This window comes from Hyperoodon ampullatus (assembly GCF_949752795.1).
Source record: "Hyperoodon ampullatus genome assembly, chromosome: 3".
Classification (NCBI taxonomy): domain Eukaryota; kingdom Metazoa; phylum Chordata; class Mammalia; order Artiodactyla; family Ziphiidae; genus Hyperoodon; species Hyperoodon ampullatus.
The window spans coordinates 132,974,699-132,989,845 of record NC_136916.1 but is presented as its reverse complement, the minus strand read 5'-3'; the positions used below and the strand labels follow the sequence as shown (position 1 = coordinate 132,989,845).

Sequence of the window (15,147 nt, the reverse complement as noted above, 5' to 3'; positions counted from 1 at the left end):
ACAATAAAATTCATTTGAAATTTATTTGTAAGGTGGGAGAGAGCAAGGGCCCCTCTTCCTCTGTCAGCAGCGGTGTGGGTAACTGAGCGTGACTGTCAGTAAATGTGGCCAGTGAGGCAGCTGGCTGGTCTCCTTCACTGCCAGGCCCCCGCTTCAGGGCTGTGAGTCAGTTGTAATTTCCTGCAGCTCCCGATCTCGGGTGGAAGCCTGTGGGGACATAACCTGAAAGCTAGGAGTAGCCCACCTTGCTTTCCTGACTCCAGGTTTTTCCACAATCTGGTAAGCACTGCATTTGTCTTCTATCGCGGTGTAGCAAGCTATTGCAAACTTAGCAGCCTGAAGTAACCTCCCTTTATTACCTCACAGCTCTATAGGTCAGAAGTTTAGGCTCAGCTGGCTTCTATGCCCAGGGTCTCACAAGGCTGAAACCAAGGTGTCAGACAGATTGGGGTCTTACCTGGAGGCTCTGGAAAGAATCTCCTCCCAGGTTCATTCAGGATGTTGGCAGAATTCACCTCTTTATGGTTTTAGGACTGAGGTCCCCAATTCCTTGCTTGCTGTCAGCCAGAGGCCTCTCCAGCTCCTAAAAGCCACCCACATTCCCCCCCACATGGCCTCCTCTACCTTCAAACTAGCAGCGGCACATCAAGTCTTTCTTAGAACATCGTGGCCGGCAACAGGACCCTCAGGTCAAACGCCCTCACACTTCTGCTCTGACTCTCTTTACTGTTCTCAGCTGAGAACATGCCCTGCTTTTAAGGGCTCTTGTGATTAGATCAGGCCACCCATGTAATCTCTTTCTTAAGATAAACTATGCCATATAACACAACATAATCACAGGAATGATATATGAGCACATTCAGAGCTTCTGGGATTAGTGAGGGAACTTCTTTAGGGGATCATTTTAGAAACTCAGCCTGCTATAGCACCTAATTCCCTCTATTAAATCATATTCTGCTTGAAAACCTAGAGGAGTTTCTGTTTTCCTATACTGAACCGTAAGTGACCTGAGATCACTGTCTGCAAACAAACTCTTCTGAAGTAGAGAAAACAACCCTTCAGATTATAATGGTCTTACCCTTAGAGGATTCTGGACCCTTAACCAATAAATGTCAGTTCAACAATTATTTAGCAGCTGTCATGTATCAGTTTGTGCCATATTTCAGGGAATCAAAAGAGAATAAGAAACCTTACCGATGTGGTCTAATGGGCAAAATAGACACATGAAGAGAGAATTTCAATGTATCATCACAAATGATAAGAGAGATTAGTTCAAAAGTGAGTATCACTCATTTACTCAAGTAATATTGATTGATCTGACATCTACTCAAGATCAGGCATTGGCTTTTGCATCAGGTGCAAATGATTTAAAGGCCAATGAGGCCAATTACTGCCCTAGAAAATCTCAAGGCTTATGGAGGTGTGATATGCAATCATAATAAAATGCTGTTATAATAATGTAACATTTTTTACTTTTTTACAAGTTACTCCACACTATGCTAAATACTTTCCACACATCGTCCTATTTAAACTTCACCTTCAGCCCGAGAGTTAGATACAATTATTTTCTAAATCTTACAGAGGAGGAAACTGAGACTGAAAACAATTGTCACAATTCTCTAGGAAAAGATACATCTGGGTTTGCAACCAGATAGACTCAATTCTAATATCCTCGTAGTGGATTATGTCGAATGTCTAATGGCTTCACTTCCCACAGCCAGAACCTACCCTCTATCTTGGAGAACTATCCTTTGAGTCTCCTTGGCATACGCAGATGGAGAGACCAAAGTGCCTGGGATTGCACACATGGCCCCTGGGTGGTCCTTAACTAGTTACTGATGGATGTGAGAGTCTGAAAGCTCTAGTTTCTTTGCCTTCATTCAGGACAACTCTAAGGCTTGATTTATAGAGTTAATAAGTTTGCCTGCAGATCGGGCAAAAACCACCCTCTGTGTGACTTTGTGATTGCACACTTACTTGGCTTCCTCCCCTCCCTGCCCTCTGCCCCCACCCACTACTTTCCTAGTTTCCCTTGGGAATTTCCTTACAAATATTTGCTCACAGATCTGAGAATCTGCCCTAAGACACCCCTGCTCTGATATTTATACTACGCCACTATGGGAACCCAAAGAAGAGGGTGATGAACTCAGTTTGAGGCAGTTGGCAAAAATTGTACAAAGAAAGTCATATTTCCGGTCTTGAAAGATAAGCAGAGATCTGCCGAGGTGGACGAGTGGGAAGAAGAGTATTCCAGGCCAAGGAAATTGCACATACAAAAAACAGAGTGACAGGAAAATGAGGGCAAGTCAAAGGATGGATTAAAAAATTGTATATGCTGGAGCAGAAGGTAGATGGAGTTGAGGGCCTGCCGGGACCTAAGAGCTCTCTGGCTGGGAGAAGCACCAAAGACTATGAAGGGAGGATGCAGCATGATCAGATTTATGTTCTCATGCAACAGATATTTATTGAGTGTTTACAACGAAGGTAGGAAACCAACCCAGGTACTGGGCATATCACAATCAAGACCAACCTGGTCTATCTCCTCACTGAGTTACAGAATAATCCTTGTTGGTCCAATACAGTAACCACTAAATACATGTGTCTATTTACATTTAAGTTAACGAAGATTGACATTTAGTTCCTCAGTCATATCAGCTGCCTTTCAAGTGCTCAGTAGCCACCTGTGGCTATCTCACTGAACAGCACAGGTATAGGACACTTTCATCATTGCAGACAGTTCTATTGGATGGTACTAGTCTAATCACATGAGAGGATAGCTCTGAGTTTTCCATCTAATTGTTAGTTTGTATGTGGCTATCTCCTGTTTAGTCTTTTTAAAAAATATTTTATTTATTTATGTATTTATTTGGCTGCGCCGGTCTTAGTTGGGGCATGTGGGATCTTTAGTTGTGGCATGTGGGATCTTTAGTTGCGGCATGTGGGATCTTTAGTTGTGGCATGTGGGATCGAGTTCCCTGACCAGGGATCGAACCCAGGCGCCCTGCATTGGGAGCGCAGAGTCTTAGCCACTGGACCACCAGGGAAGTCCCCTATTTAGTCTTTTTTAAAATTCACTTCTTGTGCTTTTCTTTTTTGCACGGAGGAATCTGAGGATTCTTTTGATTGCACAACCACCTGCATTTGGCAATAGTAGTGGTGGTTGTCAAAAGACCAGGATTGCAGAAATCCCTTTGAAAATGCACGTGGTCCTTTTATGTATTGGATGAGGGAGATATGCTCACACCTGCCTAGAGAACCCAAGTAGTGGGATCTGCCTGCCTCAGTCTGTTTACCTTGTTCACTCTGAATGTTTGTAGCTCAAAGTACATCCTCTAAAAGCAAAATAATATTCATGAAAGAGGCACAAACTGAATTACTCACCTGGAGTTCTGTCATTTCCAGGGCTACAAAAATGAAAGTAAAACAGCCACTAGCAACAGTAATCTCTGAAATCTGTATGGTAATGAAAACTGATTTTTAAAAAAGTTTTTACATGGTAAGCTGATAGGAACTGGAGTTTGCTTTGAAGAGTCATTTCCCTTTATTTCTTCATCTTCCATTTTCTTAAAAAAACAGTGAACAACAAAGTTTTTACAGATATACTAGAATAAACCTATCATAAACATAAAAACTGAGCTATGTAATCAAATATTTCCTTCGAAGTGTCACTACAGGGAAATTTATACCTAACAATTCTGAAGTATGCAATACAACACTTAACGACTATGGCATTCAAAAACTAAATTCACCCTAAAGAGGCAATTTAATACTCAGTCGAGAAAAGATTATGTTTCCCTATTCCTGGTATGATACAGCTTTCAGGCTCCAAACAAACATTGCTGATCTTATGAAAGGCCCCCTCTTTATTATAATAATAGGAGGAGTTAGGTTATGCATAAGAGAAAATGATGTATTTTAAAATAATAATATCAAGTTTTCTTGACTGTGATGCCTGTGTGAGAAGCTTAACTCAGCTTTGTAGGATTTTTAGTAGTCTTGATTTAAAATCAGCTGGTACACACTAGTAGACCAGTTCCTCAAGGCCTGGCACAGCTGCAGGAACCAGCAGCCAAGTAGCAAAGATTGTATTATTTCCAGGGGAGAGAAGATGTCATCACAATCAATAGGATTGCTTTTTGCAGATAGTTGGCTTCGCTTGGTTTGGGTTTTTTGTTTTTGTTTTTGTGTAGCCCTTGGTTAATTCTGTTGCCCCGGCACCTGCAGGCCAAAGGGTACAGGATCTTCCCTCTCTCCTCTTTGTCTCATTCCGCAAGCCTACGGGGGCAATAATGACCAAACTCTTGGAGTTTTCCCGTTGATTATAGAGAGGTGCATTGTATTCACAGTATATTCTTGCAGCCCTGCCCCCAGATGAAAGGAAGAGCATGAAAGCGCCAGCAGAGCCAGGACTCTGCTTTTCCAGCTCTAACATGCCATCAAACACGGACGGGGCGCTCGACTGACAGAGGCATTCTGTTGTTCATGTGCACCGGGTTCAGCTGGGAGCGGCGGAGCGGCTGAGATCAACAGGTGGCCTCGCTAATGGAACAGATTCACTCATTGTTTATGTGTTTAATGAATCATTGAGTTACCGATCAGCAGTGAGCAATGGAAGCTGTTCAAACAGCAGGGCAGCCCAGCCGTGAGGTGGAGCAGCCGCCGTGCTCCTTTGAAGCCCTGCTAGCCCCACGGGGAGTGCGGGAGGCTTGGGGGTTACTCCCTATGGTTCCCAGAGAAACTGGTGGGGAGAAGAGGGTGTTGTTTCTAATTGGATGATGAAAGTCAGCTCAGGGGACAGACCAAAGGGCCAAATATAGAAGGGAAGGGAAGGAAAACATCTGAATCAAAGGTTGAGGTAAAACCGAGAGACAGGTGTTTGCGGTGAACCGTGCAATAACCCTCACCTTGGCTCTCGCTCCTCAGGAAGGAACCAAGTGGGGAAGGTCCGAAAGAAGTGAGAAAAAGCAAGGCTCAGGATTCGGAGGTCGATTGTCTTACAAAGGGTTCATGGTACAGTGGCGATGCTCTGTCCGTATCCAGAGGCAAGGCTGACCCTTCTTTGTGGGATTCCCACGTGTTGCACCAGGCCTTTCCTGTGAGCAGAATTTGACTGGATTCTATACCAGAATTGTTTTTAAGGGGCTGTGCTTTTCTTTTTTTCCCCCACAAATAAGACTTTGTATTTGTCACCATTAAAAGTCTGAATTTTAGGTAGAGAATGGACTTGAGGACAAAGGGAGGGGGAAGGGTAAGCTGGGACGAAGTGAGAGAGTGGCATGGACATATATACACTACCAAATGTGAAATAGATAGCTAGTGGGAAGCAGCCGCATAGCACAGGGAGATCAGCTCGGTGCTTTGTGACCGCCTAGAGGGGTGAGATAGGGAGGATGGGAGGGAGACGCAAGAGGGAGAAGATATGGGGATGTATGTATATGTATAGCTGATTCACTTTGTTATACAGCAGAAACTAACACACCATTGTAAGCAATTATACTCCAATAAAGATGTTAAAAAAAACAAAAGTCCGAATTTGGAGCAGATCTGTGGAATGGTGGCCTATCTCCATCAGCTGGCTCAACCTTATCGCCAGTCTCATCCCCGGGAGCTTTTCCAGAACCATTGCCTTCACTATGAAGCGCCATGAGTTTCCCAATGTAAACTTGGGCTTCTTCAGCGCTTTTACTTTTCTAATGAACACATCATAAAGCGGTGTTTCTAGATTGGCAAGCCTTTTCTATGTCTCTCCCAGTGCAATCTGGAATCAATTTATAGAGCCCTTCTTTCAAATCATTTGTGGGTACCTCTTGGGTCATGATTTCCATCATCTTTTTCTAGATTTGGGGGACCTATAGGTAGGTGCTGAGTGTAAGAGTTCTTCCAATCTGGTTGTTTCTTTTTCTGTTTTTTAAATAAAACCAACACAACAGACAAAGCAAATGGCCATCAGTAGTCTTGACATCAACCTGAGCTTCAGTCATGGTCTGCCATTCTTTTGACCATGGAGCACATTTTTTCATGGGTAAGATCCATGCCATGGAAGTTGGTCAGACAGTTTTTGCCCTGAATATCCTCGGTAGTTAGCTTGGATTTTCTAAGTGCAACTTCATCCTTCTGTAGATCAACAAGGCTCACTTTAAAAATATGACACTTGAGGCCATCAGATACAATTTTGGTTCCTTGAGTCCTTGAGAGTATTGTTTCTTGTACTTCTGATATTGAACATAGCTGATGCTGAAACCTTGCATAATGATTAGTCAAATCCATTTCACCTGCCTTCACTAATCAAGGTCATTTTAAAACTTGAATGTCCTCCAAGCAACATGCAGCCTAAACAATAAGATGTTTGGGGGAGTTTTTTCCAGGAACTTGGAGTCTCAGCTGCAACTAGTTGAAGCTGAGCTAGTTAAAGACTGGATAGGACCGCCGACCCTCCAACTGGGCATGTGCGAGTGTCCTCTTGGTGACCTTTTGATGGCAGAGGACTGAAAACTCCACCCCCAGATAAGTGCCTCCACTTTTGAACTACAGAGGCCTGTACTTAGTTACACCTGCGCAGAACCACGATTACCGCACCTTTTCCCCATGCCCCCCATGCCCCTCACATGCCCCATGCCTCAGACGCCCTGCTTCCATATTCGTTATTCCATAAACACGCCCAGCCCCTTGCCTATGGGGAGGCGGAATTGAGTCTTGTCTCCCATCTCCTCATTTGGTCCACCTTGCGAATAAGTCCTGTCTTTGCTGCAGGCCTGGGTGTCTCAGCATTTTGGCTTGCTGAGCACCAGGCAAAACAAAGTTGGTTCAGTAACAAAGCTTTCTTACCAATCTTTCTTAGAAAAGGGACTAACAACTTTCTTCTTGGCTCCCTTTTAGCCACTTTTGTGGGCTGTGGGGTTTTTTATCCCCCTAAAGTAAGAAACTTATGAGAGAGATGGCAGAGTGTGGTTTGGTGAGGAGAGTACTGTGCTTTGGTTTAAGAAATGTGTTTCAACTCTGCCACTGTCCTTGGAGCACCATTGGTCACATACTCTCTATGGTAGAGACTGACTGGCTTTTCACCAAATCAGTATCTTTTCCTCCTGGACACACAAGCTAAACCCAGTTCCCAGTCTTCCTTACAGTCAGATGTGTCTCTATGACAAGTACTGGCCAGTGAAATGTGAACCAGGGTCAGACAATTGACAATCAGGCCTGGATCATAATCCTTCTAGATGACCCTCCACCTTCTCTTTTGCCTCACCTTCAGCTATTGATATGTAGGGTTGGCTTTGAAGATCGCAGATCTCTTGAAGATCCCCTCAGCCCTCAGGGTGGCCAAGCAGAGCAGTGGGTGTGCCCAGCTTGGCACCTCAGCTATAAGCAATCTCCTCCGTTTACCTTAGTTCACTGTGCAAGCATTAACTCCTCCTACCGTGTGCCTAAAAATCCCAAAGTAAGGAAGTATTCCAATGGACTCTGCAGTTCCTTCCAGGCCTATCATTTTGGATCTGAAGCTATCCCTTCATTTATACTTTCATCCCTAGACAAAGACAAGAAGGACACTCTTCTGTCCATTCAAGATCTCCTAGAGGAAGGAGTGGGACTCTTCTCCATTACTTTCTCCTTCAAGGATAGAGAGAAAAGGGGAGACTATAGAAGAGAGAGAAAACAAAAAGTCTGTCAGGGCCTATCAGTTAGTTAATGGAAAGGAAGCATAAGGGGCTGTAACATGAAATCTGGGGGACTTCAGGCCAGAGAATGAGGGCATCATTTGCCATTGCACCTGGCTGGCAGCAGATCTTGGGGTTATAAATCCTGAATGAATAGAGGCTAGAGCAGTGACAACAAGCTTCTATTCCACTAGCACATCTCATGTCTGTGCTTAATCAAGCCAGCCTCAAATCATTTTAGAACTGAAGATCTCAGCTAGTCCCCAATAAATCTCCATTTATATTACCTCTTCAATAAAGCCTTCTTCCCAACCCAGAGGAGGATGTGAAAGCCACTGCTCCTTTAGGCAAAGTCACTGCTATTTGAAAAACCAAGACATGTATATGCAGATATATCCTGTGTAAAGGTAACTTACAATGAGATTTTCTGATTCTGAATGTATGTACAGTAGAATGATAACTCCTCTTAGACATAGAAGCAGCACCGTATGTCCCTGTACTAGGAATACATCCCAATTCTAGAATGATGGGGTTGCATTTGGTGTGTGATGCTAAAGTCAAGCTATGACACTAAAGTCAAACTAAGTCAAGCTCACTATTGAAACAATGCATAACTGGTCTACAAAGATGTTTATAAGCCCCCCTCCCTTTTTTTACAAGGTGGGTGAAGGATAATTCCATAGTTTTCATGTCTCTTTTTAAATCTTTGAAACATTTATATAGTGTTTGTTATGTAACAAACATTATGCAACAAATATTGTTCTACATGTTTTTTACAGATATTAATTTGTTTAATTCCCTATGAGGAGGATACTATTATGACTCCCTTTTATAGGTAAGAAAATGAGGAATGGAGATTAGATTATTTGCCCAAATTCACACGGCCAGTTAGTGACAGAGCTGGGATTCAGACCCATCTAGTCTAGAGCCACAGTCTATGTGCTCGGTAACTATGCCATACTGCCTGATTTTTGTTGTTGTTGTTGTTTTGTTTTTTTGTTTTCGGCTGCATTGGGTCTTCGTTGTTGTGTGCGGGCTTTCTCTAGTTGCGGCGAGCAGGAGCTGCTCTTCGTCGCGGTTCTCAGGCTTCTCATTGTGGTGGCTTCTCTTGTTGCGGAGCAGGGCTCTAGGGCACGCAGGCTTCAGTAGTTGCAGCACGTGGGCTCAGTAGTTGTGGCTCGCGGGCTCTAGAGTGCAGGCTCAGTAGTTGTGGCGCATGGGCTTAGTTGCTCCGTGGCATGTGGGATCTTCCCGGACCAGGGATCAAAGCAGTGTCCCCTGCATTGGTAGGCGGATTCTTAAACACTGAGCCACCAGGGAAGTCCCCCAATTTTAAAAAAATAATTGACTAGCCCTTACCCATGTTTGTCTCATACCCACACATACTCCCCTGCCCTCCCCCCATGCTCATCCTGGTTATACCCAAGCTTACCAAGAAGTTTGAAGTGTGATCCTGGCTATGAAAATTCTTCATGGCAAGCATGGCAGCTGAACATAGGCTCTTGGTGAAAAAAATCGTTTTTTTCTTATAAAATTTCATTCTTAATGAGAAATGAGAATCAAATATTCAAACTATCCCTCTCTATGGAAAATAGAAATCTACTCTACAATATTGACTTTGCCTCTGTGATTTTCTCGTTGTCGAATATGAGTCAAGAAGACAGTACAATTGTGGCATATTTTAAAGACAAGGTGTTTAAGTGTTCAACGATTCTCAGGAGTCCCACCTTTTTAGTATTCAGGAAGAGTTTAATGATAAGTGACAAAGACTGTGGGTCGAAGATCTTGTTTCCAGTTGTAACATAACCAAGGTTGGCTGGTGGAGATGGAGCGACAAAATCTCATCTCTTCAGGCTCTGTTTGCTCATTTTTGAAGTAAGAAGGGCAAACTAGATGCATGCTAGGGTCTAATCCAATTCTAGGACCATTCTGGTTTCGTTCTTCCCCTGGCCCACAAGATCTCTCATGATCTGGCTCCTGACAAACTTTCCAACCTCATCATGTATCCCAAGCTCACTCAGCTCCAGCCACATGGGTCTCTCTTCTGTTTGTTCCAAAACACTAAGCTCCTTCCCAGCTTAGGGCCTTTCCACTAGCAGTTCCCTCTGCAGGGAAGCCCTTTCCCTGCATCATCACCCGGTTGGCTCTTTTTTGTCATTCAAGTCACCGATTAACGTCTTTAGTTAGTCTGTCCCCAACATCTCAAGCTAAGTTATTCCCACACCCCAGCACTAACTCTCCATCAATCACCCTGATTTACTATCACCTATCACCATCTGATATTTTCTTGTCTGTTTATTTGCTTATTTGTTCATAGTCTATCTCCTCTCACTCGGCATAAAACCCCATGAGAGTGAGACATTGTCTTATTGTCTTATCTTCAGTGCCTACATAAAAGCATAGCAGCCACTGAGCTCAGCACATCTAGTGCTGACCATAGGGACAAAAACAGTGCCTTGGATCTAGACACAGTAGGATTCCTTTCTGAGAGCCACATCATGGAGTAAAGAGCTCGATTAATGCTACATTTCCCTTTTTTTACTCAATTTAGTGGTTTCTTTCTCCCCTGCTGACCTACTTCTCAATGACAAATCATGAATCTTCAGTGACATCTCCATTTATATTGCCTACCTAACAAGCAGAAAATAGCATATCCACCTAAGGAGACCAGCCCCTCAGTGCTGTGGACAGCTGTGTAGTTCTGGTTCTGCAGATTCTGGGCTTCAGGGTCTGAGTGAGGGAGGTTCAAGTCTAGTGGTCAGAGGGCCTAGAGAGTCTGGATGTGGAGCTCTACCTGGTGTTCTGTGATGGGAAGAAAGGTTTCAGGGGTCCTGCTACATCAGTTAATTGAACATTAACTGAAGATGATTCAGTACTGGTTGCTGCCCTGATGCAAGGGCATTCCTCCTCTCCTAATGGAAGAACAGGGTACCAAACAAGACCACAGTAAACATCTGTCTTGGGTCTCTGACCAGACAGAAAAGCCTCTGAGGCTTAAGGAAGCTTTGTGGAGTTTCTGGGAGGGACAACTACAGAAGCTGCTCTTCCTAGCTCAAAAGGGAGAAGTGATGCTCAACTCACAGCTGAAGGCAGGGCCTCCACTCAGGTTAATCACCTGGGATTAGAATAGAATGAAGAGGAATAATTGGTGAAGTCACAGGGCAATGTCAGAGTGTCACCATCTGGATTTCAGCAGTGGAGGCTCCCCGATCCTGCCCCATGTCAGGAATCATCTCAACACATCCACGACCCAGGGATAGAGATCGTGTTATTGTTTTTAAAATTGACTTTGACTTTTCCTTCTCCCCTCCAACCAGTTTCAGAACTTCCAGATCTGTCAAGAGACAACTTCACACTCTCTCAGATTCCTCCACTCACCCCTCAGGACCTCCTAGATCAAATACGACGTATAATGACAACTCAAGACTGGTGATCTTCTGTCCTATCATAAAAAGATTACAGGGTCAGACATTTCAGCACTTCCTTGCCCCAGTATTTGGTCAAAAAAGTTCTTCCTTAAGCATTACTAACATATCTTTTGCTGCAGTGTCAGCTCATTTCTTCTTTATAATCTACTGTGGAGAAGCCAAATGAGTATCTATATTATTTATGGTACTTGAAAACCGTGAAATCAACCCTTACCTTCCTCTCTCTTTCCACTAAATTCCGTAAGAGGCCATGCTCCCACCACTCTAATCTATCTGGTAATACTTTTCTGGACTTTAATTCTTTGCATCTTTTAAAATTGTAGAAGTCAGAACTGCATACTGCTCTCATAAAGTCCTTTGGCAAGTCTTGGAGAAATCAGAGTTTTCTTTCCAATTTGTGAGGTCAAATTCCTGTCACTTTAGATCTGGAAATGAACTGCTGACTCACATTCAACATGCATTTGCATCTCAGCTCTCTTCTTCTCATATGTACTCACCCACTTCTTACCTTAACAGAATTGACTGCATTCATTTTTTGTTCCTGGGTATACTGGTCTTGTCCCAATCTTATCCTCTTTCAGGTAGTTGGCTTCCTAAGTTTTCCAAGTTTACTTACATCTGTTGTTCCTACATTGGAGGTTTCAGAAAACTCAGCCAGTTGAGAAGATATATCTGCACATCATCCGATAAAAATAGGGGAAATCCTGAACCCAAGAAGGTACGGCAATGATGTCCGCACCCGATGTTAGATCAATCTGGGCCTCACTTCCCAAATGGTTTTTTGAAATCCATTCTCAGCTTCCTTTGCTCCCCTGACTTATTCTCACCCTCACACAAACGACCATATTGTTCTGCGAGTCTAGATACTTTTTTGCCTCTTTCTGTCATACGTACTTGACCGATTCTTTTCTAAACATTATTAACTGCATTTGATTTCTGTTCTAGGTATAATGCTCTTATCCCAACTTTATTCTCCCTCAGATAATTGACTTCCCACATTAACACAGTTTACTTACATTTTTCTTCCCCTTTCCTCAGAGATTTTGACAGACTCAGCCAGTAAAGACTGCCTGGGAGAGTATCGGTTTGTAGTTGCAGTTTCATCATGATGATTACAGAATTTCCTTTCACAATCAAAAATATCTTAGTTTGAATGGTAAATTATACGGTCACTCTACAGACAGGGCAGACTGACTCTCAGCTGTCCTTTCAGACCAACTCTGAGCCACACCACATACCTGAGGGTACCTTAGCTTCTTCCAGAACTTCACTTCGAGGCTACACATCATCCTCCCTCCAGGACTAGTTTTGGTGGTCTTAGAAAATAAGTATTTGGGCCCTGTCAGGGCACTGTGGCACTGCCTAGGTTTTTAGGCTGATCTCTCTAGCTATTAGAGCCATGAGGGTTGGATGATGATTGCTCTATGTATACATCAGGAGGATGCAATGTAGTGTACCAATTAAAAACTGGAAATTTGGAGCTGAACTGCTTAAGTTCAAACCCTGGGTCTGTCACTTTCACTTATATTTAATTGGAGTATATGAACCCATATACATGTTCTTTATCAAGAGATGCTCTGAAACATAGTATATATGCACAGACCCAGCACTTACTAAGTTCTGCCTGTTATCCAACAGTTGTGGATTTCCCTTGTCACAAGATCTAAGCATGTAGATATGTCATGGGGGACTCAGCTTTAGGCCACCTTGCTCATTCCACTCTAATTCATGGGATGGTAAGCTTGGTAAAATCTCTCTGGCACTAGAACTTCCCCTCCACAAGACAGACTCAACAACTCTTCCGCTCTGGATGCTCTGTAAAGGTTGACTTATGTCATTCATTTACTCATTCACAAAACACAGAGCTAAGGGCTGCAGGGGATCTAAAGAAAGTAATGTCCATGCCTAACTTCAAGGAGTTTATTATTGATCTGGGGATAGTAGAAGTATGCATACAAAAATTAAATGACAAGCAAGACACTGGACCTAGAAATGTTACAAAGAAATAGTATAACGATTAAATGTTAAATGAGTGGGGCCTCTCGTAACATCTACAGGAATTGAGAAAAAAGACAGATCACCTAGGAATAAAGACACCAAGGGAATCAAGACCTAAAATATGAGGGAAGTAATGGATTTGGGATGGAAAAAGATAAATGTTAAATATGCACTAAACTTTAGGATTCAGGCTCAATCTTGTATTTGGCATCAGTTTCAGCCTCAGGTTCTAGAAGACCAAGTAGCTGAATGTCTACTTCAATATTATTTTTTACTATCCTGGAACTTGTAAATGATCAGTGACCCTGTGATTGTGTTTTACAATCATATCCAATGAGCATAACAGCACTAGTAAGATGACCAAAACGTGACACTTGGATTACTTTTTTTTTTTTTTTTTTTGCGGTACGCGGGCCTCTCACTGTTGTGGCCTCTCCCGTTGCGGAGCATAGGCTCCGGACGTGCAGGCTCAGAGGCCATGGTTCATGGGCCCAGCCACTCCGCGGCATGTGGGATCTTCCCGGACCGGGGCACGAACCCGTGTCCCTTGCATCGGCAGGCGGACTCTCAACCACTGCACCACCAGGGAAGCCCTGGATTACTTTTTTTAATAGAGGTGCCAACTTTTTAATTTGCTAAGTAAGTATGTTGGAAAGGACAACACTATCATTTCATAAAATTCATTTCATATTTTGACACCAAAAGCAGATTAGACATAATTAGACAATTTTAATATCTCAATATTAACTTTCAAGTGTGGGTCAATGTGCTAAATATCATTAGAGTAAAAAAATTACTTTATTTGCTTATCTGCTAATATAATATCTCTCAATTAGAATATGAAATATATTTATCATTGTAAAAGTAAAATGCCTTACTAATTATTCATGATTATAATAGCTAGTAATTTGTATAAAAAATTAATAACTTTCTAATAGGTAACTATAATAGAGTTTGACTACTAACACACATATTAAGAGAAAGTGCATTTCCTAGATAACTTAGGAAGAATGTTATATTTTTTTCAAATGTACACAGGTTTATAAAAATTTAAATAATAATACAGGGCAGAATAATGATGATTAGGTTTATTGTAATTATAACCTTTATATAATTGTTTGCTATACTACTGAAAAAACTTTTCCTTAAATTATATTCTGCTCTTAACAAAAAGTTAGTGATGTTATTAAATGTGTTTCCTTTGTATCTCATATAGCAGATATTTAGATGAGCAGAAACTACCAGAAATCTTATTTTTTAAGGTTGGCAGCATTTAGGATTAATGATGAATTGAACTAGGTTTCTGCTTTACCTGTTTCCTGAAGGATTTCTGGATCTCAAACAATGACCATCACAGGGAATCTTACTGAAGAAATATTTATAGCATGGAAAAATCAGGAAAGAAAACTGTCATATAATTGTCATTGGCAGTGGAACAAACATGAAGATGCCATGAATGATTTAGAAAATACAAACAAGTCTGGATCACACCATTCATATGTGTGGTCAGAAAATAATTCTAGGACAGAATTATATAACAGAATAAGCAGTGATCAGCAAAAAGATGGTGAATCACTCTGATCAGTCTTCTCTACCCAGACAGGAACTCCTTGATGCTTAAAAGATTTGAGAATTGCCAGGTACTTATGCATGGTATACAAACAAGATGGAATAGCAGCTAATACATGTACAAAAAAAAAAGGCCACTTGGCAAAGGATGTCTTAACCTTTTCCTGACAGCAGTGCCAACACAACAGGATTTACTGCCACCACAGTACCTACGGGATGGAGTCTGTGTGCTGAGACCTGCTGAAGAAGTAGCAACCATGGAGTTCCCTAGAGAGGACAACCGTTCCTGCATGGTACCTTCTCGAAAGATACCCCAATAATGCCATGCCAGGTGTGCCTAAAATGAGAACAAAAATGCAAAAGGAAATTCTGAAATGGTTTTGTTATCTGGAGATCTACTTACTTTGTCCCACTGACACACTTCCACATCCAGATTTTAAGGGCAGTTTTTTCTCAAGTGATTAAGGGAAGCAGCAAGAACAGGCAAAATATTAGAAATA

General features: G+C 42.3%; 1 pseudogene across 1 annotated transcript; it reads right to left on the bottom strand.

Annotated features, from left to right (window-relative positions):
* Nucleotides 1-5,510: 5,510 nt before the first annotated feature.
* Nucleotides 5,511-6,267, bottom strand: LOC307049642 (small ribosomal subunit protein eS1-like; annotated as a pseudogene). Its single transcript has one exon. The product of its transcript is annotated as a small ribosomal subunit protein eS1-like (transcript).
* Between the last annotated feature and the right edge of the window lie 8,880 nt (nt 6,268-15,147).